This window comes from Labeo rohita, chromosome 1, assembly GCF_022985175.1.
Source record: "Labeo rohita strain BAU-BD-2019 chromosome 1, IGBB_LRoh.1.0, whole genome shotgun sequence".
Classification (NCBI taxonomy): Eukaryota; Metazoa; Chordata; class Actinopteri; order Cypriniformes; family Cyprinidae; genus Labeo; species Labeo rohita.
The window spans coordinates 46,003,135-46,030,413 of NC_066869.1; positions in this window are offsets into that span (position 1 = coordinate 46,003,135).

Here is a 27,279-nt window from a genome sequence, read left to right on the forward strand (position 1 = left end):
AGAGCCTGCTAATTATCTGGCGGAGAGTGAAAGGGGGAATGAGGCATGCGAGAACGAGAGTGAGAGAAAGAGGAGGAGGAGTCTTTCTTCTTCCTTGTCCCGTTCTTTCCTTCTCCACCCACGTTTGCTCATTAACTTGCATCGCTGATGTAGGAGAAACCTCTGGCGTCCCATGAGACATTTGATTGTGGAGCATTAGGGGAAAGAGCTGGAGCACAGGGAGCGGAGAGCCGCGATGACAGCGTCTGCCCCAGCTTTATGGTCCCATGAGACGCGGGATGCCGAAGCATTTAGCCGGATGAACACCGGGGGTTTTTGCTATGATTTTCGGCATCTGAAACAAATTTCAGGAATGTGTTCCCTTTATGTTATCATGGTAACAATAAAAAAAAAAAAAGTTTGCTCTGAAAAATGAGAAGTCCTCAGGACAGACTAGTACTGAAGCTACATGGTATCCAGATAAAATTAACTAAAAATGTTTTTATGTTTTTATTATTATTATTATTATTATTATTATTATTATTTTAAGAAAATGCCTAATTTAGCTTGATGTACTAACAATAACTAAAACTGAAAAAAATTGAAATAATTAATATAAAAATATACATAAAAAGATTTACAAACAAAATTGTTTAAAAAAAGAAAAATAACAACAATAAAATCACTAAAACAAAATTGTTTATATATAAAAAATAAAAATAACAATAAAATAACACTAAAACTGGGAGTAATAAAGGCCCTATGAAATCAATTTTATTTTTTGTCCCAATTCTGTTTTTATTTATTCATTCATTCATTTGTTTGTTTGTTTTCCTGCTTTAATTCTTCTGGATTGCCTTTTTTCTGTTTTATTTACTGTTTGTCTGTCTATTTGTTTGTTTGTTTGTTGGGGGGATTTTACTTTAACAGCAATTTTTTTCTCTTAAATTTAGTTTCATTTTTACCTAATTCTGTGTTTACTTTAATTTTAATTGTTTTATTTGATTTTAATATCAAAAGCATAATATAATCAAAAGCATCTATTATTCATTTATTAATTAATATATTTTAATACATTAATTAATATATTTTATTTTATTTTATTTTATTTTATTCTGTATTTACATATTTCCGGTAAATAAATTATGGTGAACAGTTTTTCTGGTCAATATTCCTGGTAAATACATACATACATACAGTACATACATACATGTTTTAATAATAATTTTAGTAGTGGTAATAGTAGTACTAGTAGTAGTAGTAGTATACTTACATCAAGTAATACATTTTTCATATTTATATTTTAAATCAGTGGGCCCTACAGACTAAAAACTACAAATTTGGTAAAACCGTCACTCTTGCAAACATCAAGACCTGACAGGATAAGACAAAACTAGACAAAAGCTGCTTGTTTCTTTCTCATTTTAGGGCGCTTATTCCACAAATAGTGCCACTGTTGCTTTTGTATGTCACACTTTCTTACAAAATATGACATATTTCACAGCATTTTTGCTTTTGACAACCATTTGCACAGTGAAAAAGTCATGTTTTATCCCTTAATCACCAGAAAACCTGCCGAAAACTCATGATGCATGTCTTCCTCTGTGCTAGATTACAACAATGTTTAATTCAAGACATTATTTTATGTCTAATCCTGATTTCCAGTTTTTCCACTCATTTGCAGACTGCAAGTTAAATGATGTTTGAATAAATTATTTTGTTATTTTGATTAGTGCATTAAAGCTGATCTATTTTTTCGGTGGGGGGGTCTGAGATGGAACATTTTCACTGATATTTCTGAACCAAACATCATGAAATTAGATCAAATTAGGCTTTTCCCCCCACAGATTTAGTATAAATATCAGTCTTTAAAATGCCTTTTAGTCAACCATGTACTTGGACTACAGAGACACACACACGCACAGATGCTCAGTGCACGCTCTGGGACTCTGAGTTCAGATCTGGTGCATTTTACTGAAGAACAACAGAAAATGTGAATCATACGCCAAAAACAACATCCCGTTTGTTATCACTGTGCTCAAACCTGATGGTCAAAATTAATTCTGTACAGTATAAAAGCCACATTCAACACTGAATCCAAAAAGGTGACAGCTGAGATTAATGCTACTTGATTTTGCATCAGTTCATAAATCAAAATTGCAAAAAATTGGGCATGTTAAATATTGCTTGTGTTTTGCAGAGTAACAGTTACTTCAAATTTTAGTTTATCTGACAGATTTAATCAATAAAGGTGCCCAGCAGTAAGGATGCACACAAAATATAAATCATTTATATAGTTCAAACATTCAAGGTTGCTAAGATTTTTTGTGTTCTTGAAAGAAGCATTTTATGCTCATCAAAATACTGCATTTATTTAAAGTAAATTACTACAGTAAAATAGTTATACTTTGAAATAGTATTACAATTTAAAAAAACTGTTTTCGATGTTCATATATTTTAAAATGTAATTTTTTCTGTGACGCAAAGCTGAATTTCCAGCATCATTACTCCGGTCTTCAGTGTCACATGATCCTTAGAAATCATTCTAATATGCTGATATGCTGATGAAAATAATCTTCATTACATTCTTTCAAAAGATTAGCAGAGAAATGGTGCCAGTAGCCTCTGCAAGGATGAAGATTATTTCCAATACAAGATTATGTTGGGAATTTATATAACCTTATATAACCCTACTCTCTGACCTACCACAATGAGCAACAATAAAAGCAGCTTGATTTCAAGCGTTAATGTTTATTATATTTGCATTAGTTTTAGTGCAGGCAGATTAAATTGCATGCATTCTGTTGTTTCAAGAGCTCCGTCATTCAAATAATGGTTTTGGGTCATAAATGTGGCAAAATATATACTGTCGCTGCTGATGCATTAACTGTTGTTAAATGATTAGTTAATTTCCAGAATATAAATTTCCTAATAATTTACTCACCCCCCATGTGATCCAAGATGTTTATATCTTTCTTTCTTAAGTCACAAAGAAATGAAGGTTTTGGAGGAAAACATTCCAGGATTTTTCTCCATATAGTGGACTTCAATGGGGATCAGCGGGTTGAAGGTCTAAATTGCAGTTTCAGTGCAGCTTTACACAATTCCAGCTGAGGCATAAGCACCTTATGATCAGTCATTTTCCAAAAATAATAATTTATATACTTTTTAACCACAAATGCTACACTAGCTCAGTGACTTCACTCATTACATAATCACGTTGGAAAAAGTCACACAAAGCTAGTTCTTCATTGTTGTACTTTGGTTCAGAAAGGTAGGGTAGGGCAAAAAAACTCCACTTTTTCTTTCAACTTTAAAACTGACTGACATTGTTGTTTTAGCCTTTTTTTATATAAAGGGCATTTGACCAAGTCACACATGGGGCCCTATAGACGAGTATCTCTAAACATTAACCAAAAATAATATTTAAATACGAATCATTCATGAAGTTCGGTTTAACTTGAACACATATAATACTATTGTTTAGTAGAATGTAAACACTACTACTACTACTACTACTACTACTACTACTACTACTATTATTACTAAAATTGTTAAAAATTTATTTTATTAAGGAATAATCACACAATATTTCTCATGTTTTAATTTCAATAGTAACTTTGCCAAAAAAAAATTGTTTAATTTTCATTTGATTAAAAGATCAAATAAACTAATTTTATGCCTTTGATTTATGCTTTTAATTTTTTTAATTTTATGCCATTTGATACTCATTTGATAATTTTTAAGCCATTTAATAAAATCATAAAAAATATTGTAAAAATAAACTTTAATAAATTAAGTTGTTTTAATGCATTCAAATAATTAGACATGCTTAAACAGAATTTGCTAACAATAAAACAGAAGTTTATGAAAAAATGAAAACATTCATAGGGCCCTAAACATGTTTTTTGTTAAACTTTCAATAAATCAATGTTAAATTGTATAAGTTTCATAATTTCATAATTAGACTTGCTTTTTGATTAATAAAATGTAATTTAACCATTAAAAAAAAAAAAAAAAAATGAAATGAAATTTTAGAAAAGAAAAACATTTTAATTGGGCCCTACACATGTGACCTTTCCAACATGACTATGTAATATGTGGAGTCGCGCTAGTGCAAGACAAGCATTTGTGTTTTTTTTTTTTTTTAAGAAAACTACAAATTGTTTTGCTAGATAAGACCTTTGTTCTTTGGCTGGGATTGTGCAGAGCCTTTTAAAGCTGCATTGAAACTGCAATTTGGATCTACAACTTGTTGATCGCCACTGAAGTCCACTATAGTGAGCAAAATCCTTAAATGTTTTCCTCAAAAACCTTAATTTTATTTTGACTTAAAGAAAACATTTAATTAAAGGAGAAGTTCACTTCCAAATACATATAATGCACTCACCCCCTTTTCATCCAAGATGTTCATGTCTTTGTTTCTTCAGTCGTAAAGAGATTATGATTTTCGAGGAAAACATTTCAGCATTTTTCTCCATATAATGGACTGATATGGTGCCCTGATTTTGAACTTCCAAAATGCAGTTTAAATGCGGCTTCAAACGATCCCAAATGCGGTTGTAAACAATCCCAGGCAAGAAAGAAGGGTCTTATCTTGCGAAATGATCTGCTATTTTCATAAAAATAGTACAATTTATATACTTTTTAATGTCAAATGCTCATCTTGCCTTACTCTGCCTGAACTGTTTTTGTTCCGGTTCATGACAGTTAGGGTATGTCGAAAAACTCCCATGTCATGTTCTCCCTCAACTTCAAAATCGTCCTATATCGCTGTTTTACCTTTTTGTAATACCTTGTTAAGGGTGTTTGATCTACTTTGCATGTTTACTTTGCAAAGACTGGGTCAGTACTTCTGAGTTGATGTAGGACGATTTTGAAATGATTTTTGAAGTTGAGGGAGAAAATACGATTGGAGTTTTCCTTGAGCCAGAATACTCAGAGTTTAAGGAGAGCAAGACAAGACGAGCATTTGATATTAAAAAGTATTTAAATTGCATTTTTTAATGAAAATAACCAATCGTTTCATTAGACAAAATTAGCAGATCATTTCGCAAGATAAGACCCTTCTTCCTTGGCTGGGATCATTTACAACTGCTTTTGGGATCATTTGAAGCTGCATTTAAACTGCATTTTGGAAGTTCAAAATCGGGGCACCATATCAGTCCATTAAATGGACAAAAATGCTGAAATGTTTTCCTCAAAAACCATAATTTCTTTACGACTGAAGAAAGAAAGACATGAACATCTTGGATGGCGGGGTGATTACATTATATGTGAATCTTTGTTTTGGAAGTGGACTTCTTTAAAAAGCAACATTTTAAACAAAAAGCTGAGAAAATCTTATTTCTGTTAACGACTACGTCCGGTTCGGAATCAGAACTGACTGAGTATATAAAATCCATATCCACATACACTACCGTTCAAAAGTTTGGGGTCAGTAAGACTTGTAATAGTCTTTAAAGAAGTCTCTTATGCTCATCAAGGCTGCATTTATTTGATTAAAAATATAGAAAAAAAAACAGTAATATTGCAAAATGTTTTTACAATATAAAATAATGTTTTTTATTTAAACATACTTTAAAATAGAATTTATTCCTGTGATGAAATGCTGAATTTTTATCAGCTGTTACTCCAGTCTTAAGTGTCACATGATCCATCAGAAATCATTCTAATATGCGGATTTATTATTAGAATGATCAATGTTGGATAATATCAACAGTCGTGCTGCCAAACATTTTTTGGAACCTGTGATTTTTTTTTTTTTTTTTCAGGATTCTTTCATGAATAACAAGTTTAAAAAGTACAGTGTTTATTCAAAATATAAATATTTTATAACAATGTAAATTATTTATTATTAACTTTTAATAAACTTTTAATTATTAACTTAATACATCCTTGGTGAATAAAAGTATTAATTTCTTAAAAAAAAAAAAAAAAAAAAAAAAAAAAAAGTAGTGTAAATCCATATAAAACACCCGCAAAACTTACACAGTCCTACACTTTTTCATGAGTTCAGCATTTCATTCAGTTACGTCAGACAGTTTTGATTTATACGCTGTAGAATCTTTCAAGATTGCATTAGATGTGCATAAGCAATGGTTGTTTCTGCTGCTTCTTCACTTGTTTTTGGATCCAGAGATTCCGTACTTTTTCAGAAGACGCACAATAGCGCCCCCTACCATATGACAATAAACGTGGGACAAAGAATTAATTAACACAAACTCACACCTGTCACACCTGGGTTGTACTGTATAATCTGACTAGCAACAAGGAAAAAAAAAAAAAAAAAATTTGCACAATGGACATCCAACTTTAGAGGTTGTTTCTGTCCTTCCTTTATCACAGATCCAGCAGGTAATTCCTCCTTGTTCCAAAGTCGTCCAGGCCGCTTAGCAGCTGTCGTATGTGATGGGCTTTAGACAGCTGAGGCCTCCCCTTCTTTCTCCACCTAAATACTGCGTTCCATAAGCCTGCCATACGAATTTGTCTCCTCGTCGGTGAATCACTGGGCCGGGTGACATCCCATCTCATGAGTGCCATTTCAGAACTTGTTGGAAATTTGCGAACAAAGCGCTCTCCCATCACGCTATACTGCATGCTTCACTTTTGGATGGGATCTAACGCATCTGAACCCCCATGTCAAAAGACTCAGTGTTAAATGTGGTTAAATTTGGTTTTACAAACTGAAAGGACTAGCACGCTGGCGCTCGCTGCCCGGGCGGGTTGGCAGAGCGAAGGCCTGGCGGACGTCTGCCACGACCGTGCCAGCTTTTAACAACCTCTGCTCAAACTCCTACCGTGGCGATGCGGGAAACCGTCGTGAAGTTGAGCGAGCTCACCTGTTTTCTGTTAATTACAATTACATTGGCGCTTGCGAATGCGGTACAACCGATGCTGGCTCCTTAATGCACATATGGGGAGCATCAATCAGAGAGAACTGCAAAAATCGACACACCTGCTGCTGTTGACTTCATCGCACTGGGTTGGATCGCTGCGTTGGGTGCGGCGGTTTGACAGGCAGAGACCCAGGGGACGTACTTCCCGGCGAGGTGATTAGCCAGTTTATAATTGCTCAATATGCCACCTGTATGACAGATAATACGGCTAATTTATTGATGTAGTTAAATCAATTTCACATTTTGTCTGTAGAGTTCAACGTGTTAATTTACAGAATAACATATGCATAAGGGTGATTTAATGCAAGACAGAAGGTATCGTGTGACATATCGCAAGGGGATTTTAATTAAACGTCTGCTGTCTCGTTCGAAAACGTGACAGCAGTGTCAACACAGAGATTTGTCATCTGTGAAGCAACTCCTAAGAATATCAAGATGGTCACTATAAGGATCACTGCCATTTTCTTCATAGAGGTTTCTACTGAACCAATAGGGAAGACCAAGGATAGATGCAACAATTTTTGCTAATATCAAGGTATGAGACCGAGCTGTTAAAGTTTACACATTGATTTGCTAGAAATTAAAGTTATTTGGAATTCTACAAAGTGATGCTGTTGGTAGTGAATTGCCATTGACATCTATTAATATTAAAATTTTGCTGATATAGAGTCATATTCTGTTCATGTGATATTGTGCTTATTTTATTTTATTTTATTTTATTTTATTAATAAATATTTTTTTTCATTATTATTTTATTATGTATATACATATAAAATAAATTATAAATTTGCCCCAGTGTTGTTATTGATAACTGAAATAAAGCTGAAATAAAATGCTATATAAATTGTCTTGGCAATTACCGTAGGTAAAGTACTACAATTATAGTACAAAAATTACTAAAGTACTTAAAACTAAAAACTAATATAACTAAATTCCTAAAATTATATTCCTAAATTCCTGAAATAAAGCTCAGCTAATAAAACAACAATAAAATATCACTAATAAAAAAAAATAATATAAATGACGAAAAAAACTTAAAATGAAAACTAAAATATAAAAAAGCCTAAATAAAATACAATGTAAATATTAGATTAAATATTTGAATTAAATGAACTTAAAAGTAAATTAGTAATTTTGTCTTGGCAATTATCTAACATAAATAAGCTTAAGTTACTTAAATTACTTAATTATTAAAAATAAAAATAAAAAATAATATCATAAAATAAAATAAAATAAAATAAAATAAAATAAAATAAAATAAAATAAAATAACACTAATAGAAAAAATAATATGAATGCAAAAAGCACATCAAAATATTAACATAAATAATATTAAGAAAAAAAAAAGGGTTGGGTTAGGGGATAGACAATATTGTTTAGTCAGTATAAATACTATAGACGTCTGTGGAAAGTCCCCACAATTCACAAAAACAAACGTGTGTGTGTGTGTGTGTGAAAAAAGAAGCTGAAATAAAATACAATATAAATATTAGATGAAAAATATGAAATGTACTAAAATTGCTAAAACTAAAACTGAAATAAAGTTAAGCTAATAAAAAACACTAACACAAAAATAAAATAAATGATGAAAGCCCATTAAATGTATACAACAGCACAACAACATCTGCTAAATGACCAAATATGATGCAAATGGTTAATCACTTCAACTACTAGCATCCAGGGCGATGGTTAACCATCCTTGCTAAACTGCCGCAGATGCACCACCTATTATATGTAAAACGCCACCCTGACCACCTCATGCTCGCATGACCTGGTTTTTCCTGCAGGACTTTCCAGATAAGTGTCTTATCTGCTCTGAATTTTGACAAACATCCACCTCCAGCAAGTTCTCTCAGCTTAGTGAAAAAGTAGCAAGTGAGAAAGCATTGCTGACTGCAGCATTTGTCAATTACTGAAGAAAAAAAAAAGCGATTGCAAAGTCACCCTGAGGCCCAAACGATGGGAGGGCTGAAGTAGACCAGTCTGCATAAAAAAAAAACAGCCTCTCAAAGTGTTACAGAGATGAAAGGGAAAGAGATTGTAAGAGAGGAGAACAACAGGGAGAAGAGACACAAAAGCTCTTCAATGGAGGACACTGATGCAGTGGACAGCGCAAGTGTCAGAACAATGAAACAATGAGTCCCTGTGTGCCGTTCACACTGTAAAAATGTTTTTTAACAGTAATTGGTTAAAGGCATAGTTCACCCAAAAATGAAAACTTGCTCAAAATGTACTCACCCTCAGCAGGGCTCTACAGTGAGATCATTTCAGTCGCATTTGCGACTAAAAGCTACTGCATGCGACTATGAAAAAATATTTAGGAGCATCAGTGCGACTGACCCGATCAGCATATTTATGTTTGTGCTGAGGGGAGCTTCAAAGGTTTCTGTGTTTTGCAACATTGAGTAATGCATCACAGACATATCCTTTCATAAACAAAGTGTAGAGAGAGTGTAAATAAGAGATTCATTGTGCAGTGTAGAGAGCTTAGTTGATTATAATGGAACTTTGTGAGATCGCAATGAAGATGAGACAGCTTTTAATGATTTTAAGGGTTTGTAAATGAGATATTGATTTAATACAACAATTAAATAAACGAGAAGTTATTAAGTAACTTACTTTATCTGACTATAACACTATTGCCTGATTTTGATCTTTCGCCATCAAAAATAGTTTGAAACAAGTCACAGCTGAACTGCTGCGCATCTCCATTCAAACACCAGAGTGTTTTGTTTATGAATGAATGTGAATCAATTTCCCATTCATAAAGACAGTCACTTGCTTTATTCCTGAATGAATCAGCTGTTTGAACGAATCCAATGAATAAGTGATTCAGTAATTAAATCAGTGACTTGCTGCCACCTACTGGTAGATTTAGTTTCATTTTTAAAGTATCTTTTCAGTTATTTAAATCATTTAATATTTCTATATTAAAAAATGTTATATTTAAAAAAAATGAAGCACAAAAACAAAAGATAAATATATATAAATATAAATATATATTATATAAAATAAATATTTTTTTTTTATTTATTTATTTTTTTTTTTAATTGGCATCATATGCATATCAGGAAAAGAAGGGAAACAAATGATAAGAGTAACAAAAAATCTGTATTTTTAATACCAGTGCTTACAGTAAAAAATAAAAATTAAGATTTTTTTGTATCAAGATAAATATAAATAAAAAAAAAAAAAAAAAAAAATGAAGCAAAAAATAAATAAATAAATAATGAAAGTAAAATATATATAGCAGGGCTTAACACTAAGGATTTTTTCTACTGGCCCGTTTGGGCCAGTGGTTTAAATTTTTACCTGCCCGGTCAAAATTTTCACTGGCCCTGCCACAAAAAAAAAAAAAAAAAAAAAAAAAAAAAGCCAATAGTTGCTGTTATCATTGTTTTGACCCATGTTATCTTTTATTTTAATAAATAACTTTAAATGCATTATACAGAGGTAAATGAAAAGAAAATGCCATGTAAACCTTTCTTAAAACAGTAAGTTCTCCTCAGAGATACATTCATATAAACCCCGTTTCAATATTAAGGATGTTGTTTCCAATATTTTGCGCATTGTGAACTGTGTTCTTGCTCTGCCTCCTAACGTTTCCTTTTTGTGTTCGCCTTCAGTGTCTCTGGCCTCTGTTAACAGATGTTTAAAGAGTTCGTAATACTTCCACACACATGACATTTTGAAAAAAAATATTGCATGCAGTTTGTGTGCAAGCCCAGAACAGAGATCGGTTGAAATATGTCCTGTTGATCGGTGCAGCTGTACTCCACTGTATAAATTAAATATAGATTAATCATTGTCAAAGCTACAAAGTTACTCGTCAAGACGGATATTTTGACATACTTTTGTAGGCTATCTGTCCGTAAGAGACGCATCTCTCTGTGATCACTTCAAATTTCAAATGAACATGAGCAAATGATAAACTTTCGTGACTAGGCAGCAGTGGCCCGATTGGGCCACTGATAGATTCATCGACTGTCCAGAGCATCTCTCACGCTGGCCCTGGGCCATCGGGCACTCCTTATTGTCGAGCCCTGTATAGTATTTTATTTTTGTAAACGGTATCATATACATATCGAGAAAAGAAGGGAAAAATTATAGAATAACAAAAAATCTGTATTTTTAATTCCAGTGCTTACAGCTAAATAAATACATAAAAAATATTCTCTGGAAATACACCTACACGCCAATTTTGTGTTCTTCTGTGCCACCTCTGTAGTACAAATTAATTTTGTTAATACTGATTTCATCTGATTGGTAATTTATTCTTATTTTAGTTTTTCTTATTCTGTTGTTTTAATTAGAAATTGTAAAAAGCTTATAAAATATATATATATATATATATATATATATATATATTAAAATTGGCATAAAAGATGACATATGTTTAAAAAGTTAGAAAAATGCCATTAGAAAAGGTAAAAAAAAAAATCCCCTGTAATCACTTTAAGGTCTAATATCACATCGCAATGGGAAGGCAAATTTTTGATCAGATTTTTTTGATTATTGATTAGAAGGTGCTCCTAAAAAGAAAAGTAAGCATAGAACCCCGCTCAGGCCTTCCAAGATATAGATGAGTTTGTTTCTTCATCAGAACAGATTTGGAGAAATGTAGCATCACACTTGCAGTGAATGGGTGCCATCAGAATGATGTCCAAACAGATGATAAAAACATCACAATAATCCACAAGTTTCTTACAAACATGCAGCTTTGATGGACTGCAGTGGTGTGAATTACTTGTGGATTATTTTGATGTTTTTATCAGCTGTTTGGACTCTCGTTTTGACGGCACCCATTCACTGCAGAGGATTCATTGGTGAGCAAGTGATGCTAAATTTCTCCAAAGCTCTGAATTTTTTTAAAAAGCATGAAACTTCTTAAATAGAGTTTTTCCTTTGAAAACTATTACAGCTGTTTTGGACGGGCCCAAGACTGAATCTCTGCCACGGGGAAATGTTAATGAAACCAAAATGTTTTTGAACTTCCGCAGCCATAGAAACTAACAGCAAAGGATATGAGACGAGATGCACGGCGAGACCCTCCGTGTCAAGGGCGCAGTACAACTAGCTATCTCAATTCCCACGCGTGTCAAGAAACAATGCCCTGCGTTTTTGTTACTCTAACCTTGATTCAATGAGTTCTGTATTGCACAATGCTCCATCTCTATGGAACATATTCACCGCTGAACACAGTTCCTCCACTGCATTAAACCAGGAAAGACCTTGCAATTAAAAGTAGATTATCTAATACGGTCACGTAACCTCTAACATATGCACTTAACAAAAGAGTAACCCTCTGAAAGGACCCACCAGGCTGATGCAAGCGGACCACAATGGAAAAGAGTGAATGAAATATGACTACTATATCGAGCCCTGCTTAAATATCTCTGTCCCTGCTTGTCAGATTAAGATGGACGATGGGGACTGTTATGTGACATGGTAATGCATCAGGAAAGAATATGTTACTCCTGCGCTCTCTGGCACAGGACCGCATTATAGTTTCGCCAAATTCCATGTGTTCTGTCATCTTCTCGCTGCAGTGGGGTAAAAAATTGCTGCATCTTAAGTGCAGTCGTTGGCTTTTTTAGATCTTGGCAGTGTTTATAATCAGAACTATACATATATCATGGTGGTGAGAGAATAGCAACTGATCTTCTTTCCTTTCTACTTTTTGGCTTGGAAATATAGCAACCTCACAACCACACTCAAACAATATCCAAAGACTAATTATTTTGGGATTATTATAAAATAACAAAAAAATCTGTATTTTTAATCCCAGTGCATACAGTAAAAAAACTATGTATCAGATTTAACATAATAATGTTTAAAAATGAAGCTAAATAAATAAATAAAATATATACTCTTTTTTTCCCCAAAAAATTTAGCAATTTTGCTTCTCATGTAAAAGTATTATTTTAAGCAAACCAGCACAAAAGCACTGAAATGAAAGCATAAATATATAGTTTGTTTGTTAATAATTACCAAATATATATGAAAAAGATGAGACAAAAAAGATGATAAATTTAATACTAGTGCATAAAGATAAAGATAAAAATAAAATAAAATTAAATTAAATTATATATATATATATATATATATATATATATATAAGGATAAAAACTGATAAAAAAAAATGTATTTTTAATACCAGTCCTTGTAGTAAAAAAAGCACAATTTTAAATATAAACAAGACATCAAACAAAATTACGTCTAAAAAAAAATAAGCAAAAATAGAACATCCTCTATTTTATTTTATTAGATGCAAACCAGCACACTGAATTGAAAGTACAGAAATATTTTCTAAAAAAAAAGAAAAAAAAAAACACTGATTAAGAAAATAGAAATGCAGCTATAACTAAATATTTTTTAAAATAAATAAATAAACAAACCAATTGTTACTTAAGTAAATTATGTCTTGGAAAAACATTAAAGGAAAAAGTTCATAACAAAATCTCTTATTTGAGATTGTAGACTTTGGTACGAGATGTTGTTGATCTCTTTTTAAAATTAGCCGTACTAAAGATATCTCATGTTTCCCATTCCTATGGTAACTGCTGAGTCTTAATTTATGCAATACATTCCACAACTAACATTTAAAATGTAAAAGACAGCTTAAAGAGGACACCGGGGTGGCAGACTCAGCCCGACTTTAAGTTACATACCGTGATGGTCTCAGTATGAATGTGGTGATCAGCGTGACGTGAGCATTAGCTCTCTGCGGTGTTTCATTACGTGCTGCTCTGACACTCATCTCTCATCTGCTAACGTATCCCAGGGGGCTGTGCTCCTCGGATGCTTTCCACACATGGCCCTAAATATCCCCCCCAACATTCATTTGTTCCTGAGAACTGTACTTAACTGGTGGTGATGTAGCTTACGGGAGTTAATGGGGTGCAAAACTAGAGCTATTGCTTTCAGAATCAACTCCAGTAGATGCTCCGCGAGAACATTTTTCACACGACCCGTGCTTATGTTGGCAGATTTGCAGCAGCTCTACATCTGGAGGGATTTTTGTTCTGTTCCAACATCTAGTAAGATGCTGTGCTGTTTGCTGCCTACATAGGCTGCTGTCTTCTGAGGAAACGACCACAATGGAATAGGCATCAACTCGTCCATTATACAAATACACCTCGTGTGAGGCAAAAAGAAAAAAGTAATGAACCTTTAATAAAACTGAGTTTTTATTGTTTATTAAAACATTTTGGATCCTGGACTCAGAAGCAATGCAGAGACAATGAACATGTCAGATAGGTGGAGAAATTTTTAGACAGATCCTCCTAGAATGATATTTCAGATTTATAAAAAGATGAAGATATCATTTTGGTTTCATGGAGATACTGAAGATCTAATGGCGTTATATATCTTATATACAGCCGGCTTATTCTAGCCAAAAATCGTCCACTTAGACCAGTGCTGCCATTGCTAACTAAAACTGTAAGTAAATAAATAAGTACATACATACATACATAAATCTGACAAATAAAAATAAAAATATTAGATTAGATTAAAAAAAAAAAAAAAAAAAAAAATAAAATCTAAACAAAGATCTGCATGAAGCATGGAAACATAAAATTTACTAACTGGATAAATAAATAAATAAATAAATAAATAAATAAATAAATAAATTTCCCGAAATTCACTAAAACTGAAATAAAAGTAAATGAAAACTACTAATAATATTTAAAAAATGATAATAAAAATAATAAGTATAAAAAAATATATATAAAATAATAATAATAATAATAATAACAACAACTATTATTATTAATAACAATACCACTAATAATAAATTATAATAAATAATTAAAAATGAATTAAAAATAAAACCAAAAATAAAAATTAAATCAATATCTAAATAAAAATAAAATAAATGGTAATTCAAAACATTATTAAAAACTAATTATAAATAATTTAAAATGAATAAAAATACAATAAAAATGTAATAACTAAGTTATATAAATAAAATAAAAGGTAATTCAAAACACACACACACACAGTTAGTATTGTTGCTTCCATGTACTGAATTAATTTGAATGTTTTTTTAGTCAACAGTTGACTTGTTTTGTCTGTTCTGTTGATCTTAGTTCAGTTTTACACTTTTACATTGCAATGCACAAAAAACAATATGCTTCAAGAATGCACAACAAAACATGAATGTATATGAATATAGCAGTTTTTTTTTTTTTTTTTTTTTTTTTATATAGTCCATATTTGTCTAATTACTCTTGGGGGGAAAAATAGTTTTTCCATGAGCTTTATAATGGATGAGGGCATTTATCTAGGAACACACAACGCAAAATTTCCGAATATAGACTATATATAAACACTGTATTAAAATGTGACATTGAGTAAACCTTTTTTTCCTGTCATGTTTTCTACATTTCTCAAGTTCCTTGGATTGTGATTATAGCAGACATCCTGCATCCTCCACAAGCTGAACTGTGACACAAAAGCTTTCCTCGCCCTCTAAAGTTGATGAAAGTTATGCTCGTCCAAATCTTTTTTTACTGCATCTAAAAAAAAAAAAAGAAAATTCGAGGAAGGAAACCGATAGTTTGCCTCTCATTTGGTTAAGATGTTTATGCAATGCTCTAGTTGCCAGCAGCAATGATGGCTGGCATTAGAGAATAAGAAATGTGCATGAATGTGTTCCCAGAGGAAGAGATTGGCTGCCATATCCCTGTTGATAAGATTAATGGGGCGTGAGATGCATCAGAGTGAGTTTATGGAACTCCTTCCGAACACCTAATGAGACGACTACGTCTGAAAAAGCTTTTAGCGTGCCGGAGCTCTGGGTTGTGACCTCTGCAAGAGAAAAGTCATGTTTTTTGTTGCTGTGTTTTGGCACAGGATCTCAGCATCTGGAGGACAATAATGAATTGGCTTCTTCTCTGTGCTTCGACAGTCGACATTAAGACCTCTAAAAGCATTGTGTGCACATCCAACAATTAAAAAGGCTGCTGTTGATGGACTTGAAGGTCACTTGCTTTTGAAACGAAGCCCTGAGTGACTATTGCATTTGGTTTTACTGTAAAGTTGTCTCAGCTTCTGATCACAGAACTGGAATGAACCTCACAATCTGTCAAACTTTAATCTGATTGGCTCATATGCAGCTTTTTCAGTCCGCCAAGAAACAAAATTGTGTTTACAAGCTACTGGGCTGATGAAATTGTGTGCTTTTGTGGAAGAATTGTTTGTTTACTGCCATCAAATCTTTAAAAGAAACAGTTTTGTTTGAGACACTAAACATTCTGTACAGAACTGTACAGCTTTTAACAAAAAATATGAACAAAAAAGCACATATGAATGTCATTAATATATGTTAAAAATAATTCAATGTTCAAAATATTATTATAATAGAAATAAATAATTTATATACATAATTTTAGAATATTATACACCACTCTTCAAATGTTTGGGGTCAGTAATTTTATTTATTCATTTATTTACTGTTTGTTTTTATTTAATTTTATTTTTTGGCTTGCCATGGCTGCATTATTTATTTTATTTTTTTATTTAATTTAATTTTTATTTATTTATTTATTTTTCAAAAAAAAAAAAACATAAAAACATAAAAAATTGTGACATATTATTACAAATTAAAATAGCTGATTTCTATGTGAATATATGTTAAAATGTAATTTATTCCTGTGATCCAAGCTGAATTTTCACAATCATTTCTCCAGTCTTCAGTGTCACATGATCCTTCAAAAATGAATCTAATATGCTGATCTGATGCTTAGGAAACATTTCTGATTATTATCAATGTTGAAAACACTGCTGATTAACACTTAATGACCCCAAACTGTTGAATAATAGCATATATTGTTACATTTTAATAGTAATCCGTCTACTTTGCATTTCAAAAAAACAAAAAGTCTCATCTGCATACCAAGTCAACACATTTTCCATGTTTTTCTGGTGTCGATATGTGTGCCATCACTTGAATTCATTTTCCAACTGTCTTATGTCCTGTTTCAGATACATAAAAACTAGGCAAACTGTGATTGGACGCTTCATATGTCAATCAGACAGTCTCTTCCTCCCGATTGGTCGATTCACTGATGCGGCGCTTTTACATCTACAGGAATTCTCTTAAAGCAATTACCAAAGCCTGCGGCGACGTCCCGGACACATGCGAGGTGAGATCACTGAGGGTCTAATGTTTAGTCAAACGGACTACAACAGACACCGCAATCAATAGGCAGCAGCACACTGAGATGATCGAATGCAAGTCGGACACCTCTCACATACACACCTCTTGAAACACGGTGAGCCGATCATTACCGGGGCTGATGTCAGTATTGATTACCTCCTGTGTGTCATCAAGTGAACACTATTGCCATTCCTCTCGCTCTGACTTTCTTTCCACCAAAATAGAAACCATTCTACCTTTCTATTTGGCTGTGAACAGTCTGAAAAGGTATTACATAAGCCATATAAGCAAATAGATTCGCTCATGCTCAGACATGGTACGGCTAAAAGAGTGCTTACTGGTGGTATTTAAAGCAGAAAAGCAAATGTCAAGACAATGGAGAAATAACGGCCATTATAACTGGTCATGCTGCTTCCAGATTTAGAAATTAGTAAAGTTACTGTGGATTTTGTGCACTTTTTTTCCCAAATCAACTTAAATAAATATATCATACTGTACTCTTAGAAATTTCAACAAGCAGACATATATATACACACACACAAATAAAAAAAAACAATTTCACTGTATTTTGTGTTATGAAAATAACTGAAGATAAAAAATATATATTTTTAAAAACACATTAAATGTATCTATATTAAAACAGAAAAAGTTAATTTACAATATTTCACAATATTGCTGTTTTACTAGTAATAATAAGCTTAAATCAGCCTAAACCAGCCTGAATTGTTTGTTGGTTTATTTTAAAAACTGGTTATTTAGCCAATAACCCCTCTAAAACCACCAAAATAGACCGCTTTTTCCAACTTAGCCAGGCTGGGAACCAGCAAACCACCTTGGGTTGGTTTAAAATGTTTTCAGCAGAGTCTCTGCTGCTTTGGCTGAACAAATGTGCAAGCAGTAATGGGTGATCTTGTTTGGCTAGCACTCACCTACCACCTGTTTAGCAAATGCTCAGGATAAACAAAACTTGTAATTAATATTCCCAAGACCGAAGCCGGCGCCTGGCACAGACAAAAAGAAAACTTTCTGAGAGAAGACTTTATATAGAGTTGTCACGATGTTTCAGCCGATGTTCCAGTCACAAAAAATCTAAAAAGTTCTAGAAAGTTTACTTTTTAGTTTTCACATGTTAGACACATCCATGTCACGTACTTGTGAAGAGAAGCTGATAAGATTCATAATGTGTCTACACCCATGACGAACACCGTGGCAAAAACCACAGGTCATGACCTTCCATCTATCGATCATATAAATCTAGACTGCCGTTTCAGCAAACCACAAGCCGTATTTTACAGAATCTGAACAACCCGTGGCATCTGTATATCATGGTTATAATACGTCAGTGTCATTCCAGCGCTGAGGTCTGATTTGTGGCCGTGGGACCTGAGTGATGTTCATTCTGAGCAGCAACCCCACAAACACTTTAACCTTTACATGCATTCTCTTAAAACAAGATTTTTATTTTATTTTTATTTATTTATTATTATTATTATTTTTTTAATTAAAGCAACTTAACATAAACAGACACACTGTAAATAGCAGAAATTACAGGTCATTGCAAAATAGCGCACACTTATTTCTTATTACCTTATTCTTATGTTTTCGCTGCTTTTTTTTTTTTTTTTTTTGGTGTGGAAACTGTGATGCACTATCATTCAAGAGTTTGGTTTAAGTAAAACAAAAAAAAAGTATTAAGTTGATGAATATTTAAAGAGAAAAAAGTTATATTAAATTAAATAATATTATTTCCCAATATTGTTGTTTTTACTCTCAATAATAACATAATATTTATACAGATTACAATAAGCGAAATTAGAAAGTATATTATTTATAAATAATAAATAAGAAAAAAAACTGAAATAATAAAAAACATATATAAAACAGAAATACAATAGATTCAAAAAATTATATTTCAAAATATTGCTGTTTTCACTAGTAATAATAGCATATTAATACAGATAACAGTAAGACAATTAAAAAAGTTTATTATTTATAAATAATAAATAAATAAGAAAATTGTAAATATAAAAATGTGTTAATTATTAAAAAAATGTTTTAATTATTATTATTATTGTTATTATTATTATTATTATTTTATTATTATATAACTGTCGTACTGTATAATGCATTGTTTTATTATACATTTCAAGTAGCCTTAACAAAAATAGTAAAATTCATTATATATTGATTTTTAAATAAACATTTTAAAAGACATATCTGGGGAGGATGCAAACTAATAAAAGATACATAAAAAGGAAACAAAACCCCTAGAAAATATTTTGCCTATAGCTAAATTAACAATTTGGAACAGGTTTCAAAGCAGAGCGCAGATGCACATGTTCCCTTTAAATATATAAAGCAGGCAGCTCACTAGGGTTTGAAACAGAGAGCAGGAGTAAAACAATACAAGAGTCTCACGTCAATAGATCAGCCAGGTCACTACTCCTTAAAGATCTATTGGCTTAGTACTTAACTCACCATTAATTAATTTTTATTTCCATCAACATGGCTTAAACCTGTTTACTCGAGGTGGCTAGCATCAATATCCAAACACTTTGAAAGGTCAAATATTAGCACGAAAGGAGAGGTTTGTGTCACAGGTAAATGGGGTTAAATGGAGCGTGGCGGCTCATTGGACGTGGTTTACGATGTCATAGGGGAGAAAGGTGAGGTCACATTATACATTCATGAGGACAAAAGGATGCGGTGCAGTAGTGCACTAGTGCTCTTATCAAATGATAATGCACTTGACAGTTAGATGCACACGCCAACGCTTCAGTTCCCCTTTTGTTCCCATGTAAACACAGAAACAAATTCACTGTGAACTGACTTCACCCTGTTCGAGTCCATTACGCTGTGAAAAGCAGAGCTCTTTGCCGTTTTGCAATGAGAAACCTCTTGAACTTGATCCAAGACGTAAAACGACCAACGAAGGAATTCCTGTACAGTTAGCATAATTCCCAATCACATTAAAAACCAAATTAAAATGAAATGAAAAGCAAACAAACCAGTTCCCCTGTGAGCACTCATAATCAAATCAGCTTCCTTGCTTTATTATTAAGGTACTCTGGAAAATTCAACCACGGTTGAACTATTAAAGACAATCCCACGGCTGAGCTGTGTGTGTCAGTTTGATGGACACTTCTGAAACACGCCATCTTCTCTAATTCATGCAGCTCTTACATTTTAATGTACAGTAGATAAATAGATTTGCATGGGCAAAAATTACCCTGATAGGTGGTTGCTTGCAGTTGCCATGGTGATCTCACAGCTTCTTTGAACATTTCTACTTGTATTCCAGGATGTTCTGGGTGGTTGCAAGCCTCTGTGACATTTTGATCTTTAGGTGCACCACATTGCTCGCTTTAGTTAAGTAATTTGAACAGGCATGCATGCATGCATGAATGAATAAGCAAACACTAAATAAATAAATAAATGAATAAAGTAAAAAGAAAAAAGATCAAGAAAAAAAAAACATGCAAATAAAAAAAAATAATAATAAGAGTGCATTATTATAATAAAAAGTTGATGGGACACTGCATGGCTGTATCCTTAATTTTATGCACTTTCTTAAATCATACTAATTAAATAATACTCTTTTTAAAATATTAATAAAATACGCAAATATAAAAATACAAAGAAATATTAATTATAATAAAATAAAATAAAATAAAAATAACGAGTGCATTGTTATAAAAAGTCTGAGGACACTGCATGGATGTATCCTTAATTCACCTTCCTAATATTAATTAAGTGCTATGCATATTAATAATTATTACATAAATAAAAATAAATATGCAAAAAACACAACATGAAAAAAAAATACAATAAAATAATAACCACATGACAATAAGCTTAATTGTATGCACTTTCTTAAAATTATTTAAATACTATTATTTAATAATAATATTATATTTATGATTAAATAAATTAAATATGTAAAAAAAAATCTACATAAAAAATAAATAAATAAATAAATTAAATTAAAACTGCATGACTGTAAGCTTATTTTTTATGCACTTTCTTAAATAATATTAATTAAACAATATTCATAGTTTTTTATATTAATAAATAAGCTAATAAAATATGCAAATACAAAATGAAATGAAATGAAATAAAACAAATGCACAGTTTTAAAAAAGTGCAAAGACACTGCATGGCTGTATTCTTAATATATTATTAAAATACTACTCATATTAATTAATATTAAATAAACAATAACAATAAATTAAATAAAAGCAAAAAATACAACATAAAAAAAAAATAAAAAAAATAAAATAAAATAAAATAAAATAAAATAAAATAAAATAAAATAAAATAAAATAAAATAAAATAAAATAAAATAAAATAAAACAAAATAAAATAAAATAATGAGTGCATAAAAAGTGTTATAAAAAGTTTAAGGACACTGCATGGCTGAATCCTTAATGCACTCCCTTCATATTATTTAAATACTATTAATCTTAAATTTAAATAAATAATAAAAGTAAATTAAGCATGCAAAAAATAATAATAATAAACTAAAAAAAAAACAAAACATTTTGTGCACCTTATAATAGATAGCTGGAAAAATAAGCAGCTAATTGCTGTAGACTTTTGGTCTACAGTAAAAGTACACCTACTATCAATTATCCACACAATATTTTTGTACTGTCTATTGCACAACTTTGCATGGAAAGTTGAACAAATATATGTATATATATATATATATATATATATATATATATGCGCAAGCATCACTAACAAGCAAGACATGAATGTAAAACGAGATACCCACATATAGAGGCACTGTTTAGGATCTCTCATTTCTTTAAACACAGATGCAAGCGACAGAAGGATCGAAGGGTGGGATTCGCTTGCCGTAGGCCGATGATGAGTTGAGTCACCAAGCCTCATACGAAGCGAACTATTCCTAACAACAGTCGATTAACAACCATACCCAAGTGGGGAGGCAGAGCATGGCAGGACCACATGGCAAACCATAACCTGCAAAGGGAAAGAATGGAGATTAAAGCATCAGTGCTTGGTTAGGGCTATGAATAGCCGTATAGCTTTGATTTAGTGGTAAACAGACAGTGTGAGTCAGAGACACAAAACACTAAGGGTTTCTTTCCCTATCCAGAGGCTGCTGTGGTTGTCAGCTTTTGTTCTTGACACAGGGGAAGATGAAAGGGAAGTGATGTCATTAGTTTGCATTTATGTAAGCGTGAATGTAGAGTCTAGAAACGAGAGGTCATTTCGCTGACCATATAGCACTTGTTGCAACTAGGGCTGCAAGGTATATCAAAATGAAATCAATATCGCGACTTGGCTTGTGTCTAATTTATGTTCAACCATAAATACATGCCTTATCATTCAGAGGCTTTACCACTGGTTATTATATAGTTGACTAAAACTGAAACTGAAACTACAACCATAAAAAAAGTTACTTGAAATAAAACAGCTTAGTTAATTGCCAAGGCAACAATTCTAGATAGGTAGATAGTTAGATAAAAATACTAAAAATGACAAAACAAAATAAAAATGTAACTAAAATTAAAATAAAGCAAAAAAAAATATCAATTCAAACTACAACAATATCTCAATAAAACTTAAACACTGATTTATGGTTAAAAATAATAAGGATATTAAGACATAAATTAGAGTTTTAAAATAAACACATAAACATATAAAATCTTTATACTTATGTCCAAGGGGACACCCAGTTTTTTCAAGTTTTGCCAAATTGTTCAGTCCTAAAAGGATTTCATACTAATATAAATAAAATAAAATAAAATAAAATAAAAAAAATAAAAAAGAGATTTTATTTATGTTATTTTATTTTTAATTTAATTTAATTTATTTTCAGATGCTTTTTTACAATATTTTATGTTTTTTTACAATATTTTATCTCCAACTACAATATCTGGATTACATGCAATTATAACAATGGAGAACGTTCCCCAGAGCAACTGTCAAGTTATCATAGAGCCATTTCCATCTGTCAATTCTTCAAAGGGATGTATTCGTATGATATATGTGCTTCTTGTCCAGTTTAACAGTGTCTCTATAGGTAACTTCCCCTTCCAGTATTCCTGCTGACCTGTGGCTCCTGCGCATCTACTGTTCTCAGCTTATTGGAAGTGACACTTTAAGCCATTTTCCGCTTCGCCTTTCAGCCCTTCTGCCAACACACTTAATGTTTTACAATTAAGCTGCTTCACAGAAAAGTGACAGAGCTGCCAGCAGAGCTTTATTTTGCCTTTTTTAAAGGATGTTGAGAGCAAGGGATTTTTATCAACTAAGAGTATGACTGCAAATAACTGCTTGCTTGTTCAACCATGGATTTCTTAAAAAAATAATGGCTGCCATTACTTGTGATGCTCACAATGTATTCAGCACTAAATGAGGACGTAGATACATGAACGTAATCTCTAGAACTGCTCTAAGTGTCACTTCGTAAGCATTTTACCATTTCTTTTGAGAAAAACTATGGTCATACCATATACAAACTGGAACTTACAGGTCTTCACGGCAACCCGTCAAAATAAAAGTTTAGTTTAACTTGAAGAAACTGTGACAGAAATATATTACTTAATGTAATGATAGTACTACTACTATTAATAAATGATTATTAAAACATTTGTTTAATAAATATTTTGTAGAATTTATTTAGCAGAAAAATTAAGAATAACTTATTTTTATTTATCAAATAATTGGAGATGCTTAAAATTTATTAAAATGGAATCCAGAAATTTAAATGGAAAACACAGTATTTGTTCAAAATAAAACAACATTTGAGGGAAAATAAAACATTTCACAGGGCCTTAAAAATTAATTTTTTGTTAAACTTTTAATAAATTGCTGTTAATTTGTGTCAAAAAAAAACAACAACCTCAAAACAGAAAACCAATCCAGAAAAAAAATAAATAAATAAAAATAAAACAGAATAAAAAAATAAATAAATAATCAAAATTTTGAAAAAACAAAAAAAAAAAAAAAAAAACAACAACCAGGTAATACAAATAAAGGACCCTATATTCTATATTTCATGAGGCAACCCATGCCTGGTTACAATATAAGGAATTCATTTAAATTGCTATCACATCTTTTGATATCCTGTTTTCTTAAATATTTACAAAGCTTTCTTTCTTTCTTATAGCATTGGATATTGGACTTTACTTGAATAGATGGAAAAAAACAATAACCTCATTTTCCTTGCACAGCAGAAACTCAGAGGTTTGGAACGGCATGAGGGTAAATAAACGATGAGAGGATTTTCAATTTTGGCTGGACTATCCCTTTTACTTTCTTGAGATTTCTATATTACAAAAGTTAGTTTTCTTTTCTCTGAAGGAAACAAAAGCCATTCCTAAGCACAATATATATACACACACTGCTGCATTATGGATGAGCGAATTAATTTTTACTCAAGCTGCAACAGCTCTACATCTGTCTGTGATAAACCACTTCCAGATCTGTGTCCGACACTTCTCTAGACACTTAAGTTATAGAGAATAAAGTCACAACTTTAGTGACTACAAATGTGGTCAATTTCACTAGCAGGACGTCTGTATGGTGTGGAGTAATGTTTAAAAGAAGCAGATTAAATGACTTGCAGCTGACCAGAAAAACAGTAAACAATGCACTTTTTTTTCTTTTTTTTTCTAGTGAGAAAAGTAAAAACATTGGGTAATTACCTTTGGGATCACAAAAAAGGAAGATAGTTAAAATATTAGCTGCGGTTTTCATTTCATCTAATAAAAATAAAATAAAAAAATAAAATGACTTAAAAAAAAAATAAAATTTTGTGTGAATACTAAATTTTGTGTGAATACTAAGAAAAGAAGGACATCAAAATGTGTGTTAATTTTTTAAATTGTTTAATTTGATTCCTTAGCCAGACATGGGTTGCCATATCAGCCAGTTGATTTTAAATGTCCTGATTTTCAAATGACTGAACTAGCTAGTAGTACAGGGTGAAAAAGTAAAATAAAATAAAAAATAAAATAAAAGTCTTTGTGAATACTAAGAAAAGAAGGATATGTGGGATATTTTTAATAAAATAAAATAAAATAAAATAAAATTAAATTAAATAAAATTAAATTAAATTAAATTAAATTAAATTAAATTAAATTAAATTAAATTAAATTAAATTTATTTATCCAGACATGGGTTTAAATTAACAAACAAGCTAGTAGTACAGCATGTAAAACGAAAAAAAAAAAAAATAATAAAAATAATAATAATAATAATAATAATAAAAATAACATAAAACTAAAGAAAATAAAACAAAATAAATAAAAATAAATAAAATAAAATAAAATAAAATAAAATAAAACAAAATAAAAATTTGAAATGCAGATAAAATCTGTGAATACTAAGAAATAAAGGATATCAGATCGTTTTAATAAAATAAAATAAAATAAAATAATAAAAGGAAACAGTTGCTCTAAATACTAAGAAAATCAGGAGATCAAAACCCCTGGTTATTTTGTAAACAAATTAATTGAATTATTTATATTTAACCAGGCATGGGTTGCCTTATCAGGTGTAACTGATGAAGTTTTTAAAAAAATAATAAAAAAAAAAACAAAAACAAAAAAAACAATTGTGTTAGCTGGTTTTACAGTATGCAAAATTCAAAAAGAAAAGAAAATTAAAAAAATAAAAAAAATAAAAAAAATAAATAAAAAATAAATAAATAAATAAATAAATAAATAAAGCTGATGAATACTACGAAAAGCAGGATATCAAAATACGATAACTATTAAATTAATTTAATCCCTTATATATAAACAGCATGGGTTGCCTCATCAGTTGTGATTAAAAAAAGCTAGTTGTAAATTAAGAATAAAATAAAATAGCTTAGTGAACACTAAGAAAAACAGGACATGGCACAATGTGTGACAACTATTTAAACAATTTTATGTTAATTCCTTATATTTAACAAGGCATAAGTTCCCTTAGAGTACCATAAAGCAACTAAAAATAGTTTTAAGTGAAAATGAGGCACTCTTCTGAGTGGAAAATGTTCTGTGTCATTCAAAGACAACAGCAGAACTTTTGCCCTGACAGATGTGAAGATGTTGAGCACAGTGAATTATTCATGGTGGCCATATTGTTTCTTCTCGATTTAGTCACTGGGGGAATGTTAGCGTATGATGCATTTGAATAGTCGGAACAAGCTGAATGAAACGCCTGCTGGATAACACTCTAAAAACAGTGCACTCAATTCAGGGACGACTTTTATGAGATCAATTTTCTTTAGTAGGGGGTCATAACAGCACACTGTAGATGTGAGAGTCCAAACAAAGCGCATTGGCTTTTTGTAATAAGCGCATTAGGATGCATACTTGTGCAATTCTGTCTGAGAGCTAAAACACAGACATTGCATGACTAATACAGGGACATTTTACAATTTAAACAGATGCAGAATATATCGAGGGCTTCCGTCGTATCTGATTTATTGAGTACTGAAACATTACCATATTCTTATGACTACAATAGATGCAAGAAGAGTCTCCAATACATTAAAGTGCATTTGTGAAGCGCCCATCTCCTCAGTCACGCTGCAGATAGACAGGCTGTGTCACAATATGAAGATGACCTAGTTTTTGAGGCGGCGTCTCTTCTGCGCCGTGCCCTGTGCAATCCTTCAACTTCTCAGACAGATTAAACCTTCATTTGAATAATTATATGCCTGACCGTGCAGGTTAAACTTCAAATATTAGTCATGATATTCAGAGCCGTGTGCTGTGTGCGTTGCCTACCATTGCAAGAACAACCCTCAAAGCACTTTCCATTAATAGTATTATTTTTAATTGCACATGCGCCGTACTTTTACCAATAATATGATCTATTAGCTACCGAATCTGAAGGTACATTCATATAGTCCACTGAATTAGCTTTCAGATGTTAAAAATAATGCAAAAACACTTTTCTACTGAGTTTATGCACCATTATTATTTGCCTAGGAGGTTAAGATGTAATAAATGCTCCATTTAATGCTCTATAGCAGTGATGTTCAAAACAAATTTCACATTGGATATTTATAGGGCCAGTTCACCCAAAAACAGCTTTTCTTTCCTGCTCTTCTGAAAAAACAGAATTGAAACAAGTAAATTATATACTGTATATATATATATATATATATGTTTATCAAGTAAACCATCAAATTGTAATATAATCCTAAATTAAAGGGGTAGTACACCAAAAAATGAAAATTATCCCATTATTTATTCACCCTCAAGCCATC